Here is an 8,814-nt window from a genome sequence, read left to right on the forward strand (position 1 = left end):
TTGAATTTTAGAAAGATAATTTTGTTTGTAAGATTTGAAGATATAAGGTCAGATTAAGAAGGCTTTGAAGTACTATTTGAGGACTAAATTTAGGCAATGACATTGAATTTACAAAGGAAATATTCAAGAAATATTTGGAAAGGGACACCTATGTGATCCAGTTGGTTAAGTGTCCAACTCTTGATTTCAGCTCAGGTCTTGATCTCAGGGTCATGATCTCAGGGTGGTGAGATTAAGCATTGAGCTCTGCACTCGGCTAGGCGGAGTCTGCTTGTGTTTCTCTCCCTCTACCCCTCCCCCTGCTTGCACTCTTGCTTTCAAATAAATAAATAAATCTTATAAAAAAGAGAAATATTTGGAAAGTAAAATTAAAATGATGAGATGATTAAATTTAGAGGTGGGGGCTAAGGGCAAGATGGCTTCTAGTCTAATAGCACTGCCTGTGCTGGACCCAGGGTTTAGACAAGTAGAACATAGGCTGAATTTCAGCAATCCTAACTCCATCCCAGGAAATGACACACTATACCTATTGTTGTAAATAAACTTATATTGGAACATAGTCACACTTGTGGGTTTACATATTGTCAATGGCTGCTTTCACAATACAGCAGCAGAGCCTTGGGTAGTTGTGACAGAAAAATTGTATGGTATGCAAAACTTCAGGTATTTACTATTTGGCCCTTTACAGAAAAGTTTGCCAACTCCCAATCTATCCCTATGGTCTGGGCCTCCTTTTTCAGAGTATAAACTGTGCAGCTGAATGTTGTGTCTCTGGGTTAAGAAGGAGAGGCCGTAAGGATGATTTCCAGGTTTAGGAAATAGGTTACTGAATGTAGCGATTGGAACACAGATTGAAACAGAAATGCAGGGGGATGTCAAAGAGAAGGCATAAAAATCGTGAATTTATTCTTCAATATTTATAGCCTAAAATGTCTGTGGAATGTCAAGATATGGCCACATACCGGGCAAGTGCATTTGCAGTTTGAAGTTCAGGATAAAAATTAGTATTAGAAATGCACAGTTGGGAGGCATAACTGTGGTTAAAAACTCCATATGTAGTTAAAACCACAAGAGTGTATAAAGTCATTCAGGAGAAGTCCCAAAGTGAACGGAGAAGGCCCAGATCATCTCACTGGGGAATAGTGACAAAGCAGGCAGAGGAAGTGAATCCAGCAACACAGATCAAAATGAGGTTCAATGGGCCAGAAGAGAATCATCCTACAGAAATCAATATTTTAGAAGACATTAGAAGACATCAAAGAAGGGACTCATCAGAAGGTCAGGCGTATCAGTAGAAAGTTAAAGGAAGATTGTCTCCTTTGGAAAAAAAAATTAAGGTACTCATGTATATCAGTCTTTCTATATGTAGAAAGTTAGGTCAGGGTCATGGAAGCAGGGTTCAAATTTTAGTGTGTTGAGGAAGTGAGAACATAGAGAGCGAAAGCGTAAATTTCTATCTTTAGGAGAGCCTTGGGCATTAGCAAGGAGGCATGTGGGTTTGAGAGCTATCTCAACTTTAAAATGAGAACCTTGAGCAGTTTAGTCTTGAAAGAGGAGACTTTGAAGATAAAGGACAGACAGGAGTAACCGCAGGCAGAATGTCACAGAGGAAGGCGAACAGGGGAGTAAGAGGCCAAATGAAGCATCTGGCTTTGAAGTGATAAGAGGAAGTCTGGAGTTTGAGGAAATTTGCTCTTTATGAACTCAATTTCTCATTAAATGGGAGTGAAGATCAGGTTCTATGAGTTGAAGAAAAGGGTTGGTGTTTAATTATAGAAGGAAGAAGGAACAGGAAATTAAACATAAAAATACAAGCAGTACCCTATAATATGCCTTATATTATGTACGTTATACTATATTATAATGCTATATAAGACCCAGTGCAGTTTGAAAAGTGTAAGTTTGGAGAGGTATGGAACTATAAGTTACCTATGAATCACTTGTTGGAGGTGATCCCCTGTCAGAATCTGAGACAAAATTGGGTTCAAACTCCTAATTAATTCATAACCTGGGTGAATCTAACGTTCAATCCACAATCTCTGAAAATTAGACTTTATTTAATCCTCTCTTTTTTATCTTTAAAACCGAATCAGTTCAGGACAAACTGAGAACCCCCTACTAGCTTTCACAACAAATCAGATTATACCAGCATCATATTATTTTTATTTTTGCTATAGATTGAGATGTCATGGAAAGAAAATTCCATCACACTCTGCTCCTCAGGTGTTCCTTTTTTTTTCCTTTAAGATTTTACTTATTTATTTGTCAGAGAGAGAGAGAGAGCACAACCAGGGGGAGAGGGAGGCAGAGTGAGTAGCAGGTTCCCTGCTGGAGCCAGATTTGAGACTCAATCCCAGGATCCTGGGATCATGACCTGAGCCAAAGGCAGACGCTTAACTGACTGAGCCACCCAGGCATCCCATCCTCAGGTGTTCTTCACACAATACCCCTGCTTCTGGGAAGAAGTCTACCTTGCTTTCCTGCTCTTTTCCCTGGGAGAAAAAGTTTATAAGCATGGTAGTATAACCTTCCCCAGCAGTGCTCAGCAGTAGGTGCAGAATTGAAGAGGGCTGATAATTATATTGACACAAGTTTGGGGATTTGCAGAGTGGTGGCAGAGTTGAGAATATTAGCAAGAATAAAGGGAGAGACGTCTATGGTAAACGGACTCTGAACTGGCAACTTGTTTCTCAATTGTATGATGCATATATATATATTTTTTAAGATTTTATTTACTTATTTGACAGAGAGAGAGGGTACAAGCATGGGGAGCAGCAGAGGGAGAGGGAGAAGCAGGCTCTCCACGGAGCAAGGAGGCCGATGCAGGGTTCAATCCCAGGACCCCGGGATCACGACCTGAGCTGAAGGCAGACACCTAACCGACTGAGCCACCCAGGTGCCCCAATGCATATGTTTTATGAATAAAAACTGAATACAATTTTACAGAGACAGTGAAATATAATCTTCATAAAAGAAAAATCAAAGATGCAGAGTCATAATATTAAAAGGGTCCTTTTAAAGTGGGTTTTTAAGGGGCACCTGGGTGGGTCAGTCGGTTGAATGTCTGACTCTTGATTCTGGCTCAGGTCTTGATCTCAGGGTCATGGGATTGAGCCCCACTTGGGGCTCCGCGCGCTGTACAGACTCTACTTGTCCCTCTCCCTCTGCTCCTCCTCCCCCACTCTCTCTGTTCTCTCTCTCAAATAAATAAATAAAATCAAAATAAAGTGGGTTTTAAGAAGGAAAGTTGTAACCAAATCATCACCTCCAGCCTTCTTTCTTTGATGCCTAGACAGGAATCCTATTCTGAAAATTAAATGAAGGCGTCCCGGATTTCTGCTTTCCTCACCTGCATGGAAATCCTTACATACTACCTTTTGCCTTCAGCTAGGCTGCAGTGGAGTATTTCCTTTTTCTTTTCCCTTAGATTCCTAGAGGAATCTCTGCCTTCCTCCTGTTTTTTCCTCTCCTTTCTTTAAAAAGAGGGAAACAAACCATAAGAGACTCTTAAAAACATAGAACAAACCGAGGTGATGGAGGGAGGTGGGTGGGGGAGGGGCTGCCCAGTGATGAGTATCAAGGAGGGCACTTGATGTGATGAGCACTGTCATAGTAAGTGATGAATCACTGAATTCCACTCCTGAAACCAATATTGCACTTTATGTTAACTAAATAGAATTTCAATAAAAATTAGAAAAAAAGAAAAAAAATCAAAAGTTCTAATGTTTGAGTTTCTGTATATCACCCACAAACACAAGAAAACCATGAGCTTTTGCAATCATCTGGGCTCTCAAAGTGTGGTCCCTAGTCCAACAGCCTGGGAACTTGTTAGAAATGCACATTCTCAGGCCCCACTCCAAGCCTACTGAATCAGAGACTCTGGGGTGGGGCCCAGCAGTGTGTGTTTTAGCAAACCTTGCAGGTGAAGCTGATGTACTCCAAAGTTTGAAAACCGCTGATGTGGGGACCTTGAAAATGATCAAGAAGGGGAGAAAGGATTTTAAAGATATTTCATAATCTATTAAGAATGTAGCATTTCTTTTTAGCTTTTCCTCTAGAGACGGAAAAAATTGAATTGTTAATTATTTTTTCATTGTCAGACTTTTTTTTTTAATTACAAGGTAGGAGACAGGATTAGCTGATGAGTTTTTCATGAAATAGCACCCTTTTCTGTCAGTTCACACATATCTAGCACATCTGTTTTAAAACTTGTATGGTATTCCAGTATTCTATTAATGAATATTACTAATTGTTTTTGATTTTTCACTATTAAGAAATCTGAAATGGTCATCCTTATACATGTAATTTTGGATATTTTCTTATTATTAGAACAAATTTCTGAAAGTGGATTTGCTGGATTAAAGATTCTTCACATGGAAAGGTTGAAAACTGCTTCTTGATTTTCTAACAGAAAAATTACATAGATTTATAATTGTAATTATAGTATGTGATATATAATGGGAGTACCAGCTTAGCTTTACCAAACTTTTTTTCATTTTGTTATGCTTTTTTTAAAAATTTTATTTTATTATGTTATGTTAATCACCGTACATTACATCATTAGTTTTTGATGTAGTCCATGATTCATTGTTTGCATATAACACTCAGTGCTCCATTCAATACGTGCCCTCTTTAATACCCATCACCAAAAACAAATAATACATTATATGTTGGTTTTTTTTTTTAAGATTTTATTTATTTATTTGACAGAGAGAGAGATAGCGAGAGAGGGAACACAAGCAAGGGGAGTGGGAGAAGGAGAAGCAGGCTTCGCACTGAGCAGAAAGTCAGATGAGGGGCTCGATCCCAGGACCCTGGGATCATGACTTGAGCCAAAGGCAGAGGCTTAACAACTAAGCCACCCAGGCGCCCCTGTTATGCTTTTTAAGATAGGATATGTATTATATTATTGTATTAAAATTCTATAATTATTTTTTTAAAAGATTTACTTATTTATTTGAGAGAGAGAGAGAGTGAGCACACAGATGGAGAGGGAGAGGGAGAAGCAATCTCCTCGCTGAGCAGGAAGACTAATTCGGGGCTCAATCCCAGGACCCTGGGATCATGACCTGAGCTGAAGGCAGATGCTTAACCGACTGAGCCACCCAGGCGCCCTATAATTATTTTAATATTTAATAAACTTATTAACCTCACAAGAAATATACCTCTTTTGGAAATGATGATTAAAAATAATGCAATCAGGGGCGCCTGGGTGGCTCAGTCATTGGGCGTCTGCCTTCGGCTCAGGTCACGATCCCAGGGTCCTGGGATCGAGCCCCGCATTGGGCTCCCTGCTCCGCGGGAAGCCTGCTTCTCCCTCTCCCATTCCCCCTGCTTGTGTTCCCTCTCTCGCTGTGTCTCTCTCTGTCAAATAAATAAAACCTTTAAAAAAAAAATAAAAATAATGCAATCAATGTTTATGGTAAAAGTCCAAAAGCACCAAGTTTATAAGGTGGAAAGTAAAAGTACCCTAATTCTCATCCTCCCATCTAGTAATGACAACACTTGCAAGTTTCTTATGTAGTTTTCCAGAAACTGTACATGCTATCATACTATTGTGTACATTTACAATTCCATGGTTATTAATGAGTTTGAATATCTTTTCATATGCTTTGATCATTGCATTTTGTGTAGGTGTGTGAAACAGATATTCACAACAGGGTAGTCAAATGGACCAGTATTTTCATTTATGCCATTGGGTTTTTACATTATGCTTAGAAAGTTCTTCTCATCCCAACCGTATTTCTTTTAGGCTATTTCTAGTTTAATTGTTGATGCTTACATCTGTAATCCATCTACATTTGCATTGTACATGTTATGGGTTAGAACATATTATCTCAGGGCGCCTGGGTGGCTCAGTCGGTTAAGTGTCTGCCTTCGGCTCAGGTCATGATCCCAGAGTCCTGGGATCGAGCCCCTGCATCAGGCTCCCTGCTCCGTGGGAAGCCTGCTTCTCCCTCTCTTCCCCGCTTGTGCTCTCTCTCGCTCTCTCTGTCTCTCTCAAATAAATAAAATCATAAAACAAAAGAACATATTATCTCATTTCCATCTTGAAATAGAGCTCAGAGATGTTGGATGGCTTTCTGCTTTCCTGAGATTACACAACCTCCTCTGACTAAAGAGTTCAGTGCAGTTAATACCGCCTCAGAGTAAACACAGGGAGAACGGTGGACACAGGGGGATAGAAGATGGGTGTAACTGGATAGGAAATTGAAATTTTGTGTGTTTCTCTTACTCTCATTCCAATAACTGGAAGATCCAGGACTAGGATGGACATAGATAATGAAATATTTGGCCTTCTTTCCTTTATAAAAACCAATTTCCTATTTTATGTTATTCTTTTGCTAGACTTCCACATCTATCAAAGTATAATTTTCAAAAAGTTAAAAAGATTACTGACACAAATAGAGAATGTATGTCCAAAATACATTTGGTCCTTAATGAGGAAATCAGCAGGATGGTAAAGTTGGTTCAAAAGCACTTGTTAAACTGGGTATTCACAGAGTTTTAAAAAAAGAATGTTGAAATCAAATTATTAGGCTTAATAATAACAATGATCCAGTTCATGTCCATAACTTTAGGGGTATATCTTCTACTCAACAGAAATTAATTGTAGCTTTTTGTACAACAATCAAGTTAATATGTAACCTTATAGATTGGGCCATAATCAATAGTAAGTAGCATATCAAACAAAGGGACAATCCTTAGACGAATAAGTAATTCTCAGGTGAGACTGTTAGGGCTCCAGGATGGTATTAAATGAACGCACAGCCACCCTTTTGCTTTATTATGGATAATTTTTCTCAATACATTTATAATATAAAATAGAGTAGACTTCTAAAAGGATCTATCTTATAGGAATAATAAACTCTTTTAGATTAGCACTTAGGTTAAGTTAACTAAAACTTCTGGTTAAGAAAATAACACGGAAAGTTTAAAAATAAAAGTTTGAGTAAAAATAAACCAGGGAAATATCAGCAAAGCTGGATGACAATATGAATATTGTAAAAATCAGAATTTAAACTATCAGACAGATTAGAATTTGAAGCAGATGGCTATAAATGAAATAAAAGATTTTGTGTCAATGGAAAGCAGCAATCTGACATTGCAGCAAAGTCAAGTGAGGTGAAAGAAATTACCGGATGGCTTAAGAGATAGCTAAGCAGCATGAGGGACCTTGTAGGCTACACCAAAACATTTGGTTTTGTTCTAAAGAGTAGAAAGATAATTTTAAAGATTGGAGTGAGGAAGCTGGATTTTCCTTTTAAAAAATCACTCTGACTGCTGTGCAATGTGTTGTATAGCTGGGCAAAAGTGGAAATGAGACAAGGTAGAAGGCAATAGCCCAAGGGAAAATAATGATGGATTACACGAGGGTGGATAGCTAGGAAATACATTTCAGAGATAAAGCTGAATCCACTCATTCTCAGATGAATCATTTGTGACTAGTGAAGATTATTGTGAGGCTCAGGTGAGAAAAATGTAGTTAAGGTCAACACAGGCAGAGTACCAAGTGAGCATTTACTAGATAGTAACTACTACTATTATATATTATAAAGGGGTTATAATAGGAAATAAGAAAAACTCAACTCTTAATGAAATACAGGAATGAATTGAATCGCCATTTCAAACACTAAAAGATCTTTTTTTTTTTTTTATCTAGAAGTAGGAAACTTAAATGAATCAATAAGGATAGAAAAAAATAGAAAATGAAGTTAAAAACTTACTAAAATTTCTCTAGTCTCAAGAGGTCTCAGGACATATTTATTTTCTGTGTGGAGCATAGAAAAAAATGAGACAGCATCTAATGAATCTTATGAAGATAACAACTTCAGGATAGTCCTTGAAAGAATAACACTACTGTTATTTATGAATAGAAAAGGATAATCCTGGGGCACCTGGGTGGCTCAGTCGGTTAAGCATCTGCCTTCGGCTCAGGTCATGATCCCAGGGTCCTGGGATCGAGTCCCACATCAGGCTCTCTGCTCAGCAGGGAGTCTGCTTCTCCTTCTCCCCCCACTCTCTCTCTCAAAAATAAATAAAATCTTAAAAAAAAGAAAAGGATAATCCTTAAATAAAATATTATCTAACTGAATTCAATAGTATGTCAAAAGACCAATCAATTTTGAGCATTGTTGTGAGTATATTTTAACATTAGACAGTTATTATTATGCATGAAATCAGGAAAACCTAGACAAAGAATACAGAAGATGTTTGGAAAAAATATTTTCGTAAGCTGCTGGAGGACATACCAAAGTATGGCTAAAACGCTTTGAAAGAGAAGGGACTTGACAATAAATCTTTTCTTTACTTTTTTTTGTTTTCATTTTTGTTTTTTCCCCTGAGGGATGGTTAAATAGATTTGAGACGGAAGCTGAATAGCAATGGATAGCAGCTCCCATAGAGAGCAGTTCACCTTCTCAGGCCCCTCTCTCCACCTAGAATGGGAGCACGGTCATTCCCCATAATAAACACGAGACAAATAATAACTTTTAATTGGCACTAAAGTAGTCTATCTAGATGCCCATATCTTTTGTTTTGGTCTTCTATTGTATTCTAAGCATCTACCTACGTGCCCTTAAATGTAGAAAATAGAGAAAAAATACTAAGTTGAAACAATGAATAAAACGCCAGTAAAAAAAAAAAAGAGAGAGAGAGAATAGTAAATCCAGATAAGGTCATTAATTTGACACTAGAGAGAGAGCAAATGGTTGGCGGTTAGAAAGTAGGATCAGAAGAGTTCTAAACAGCTGCCCTCAAAATTAGTTAGTGATGAAAAGATATTTTCAGGAACAAGTAATGGAATTTTTGTGT

The sequence above is a fragment of the Mirounga angustirostris genome, unplaced genomic scaffold, assembly GCF_029215605.1.
Source record: "Mirounga angustirostris isolate CCGP_5_RB_7025 unplaced genomic scaffold, mMirAng1.0.hap1 SCAF_2, whole genome shotgun sequence".
Classification (NCBI taxonomy): Eukaryota; Metazoa; Chordata; class Mammalia; order Carnivora; family Phocidae; genus Mirounga; species Mirounga angustirostris.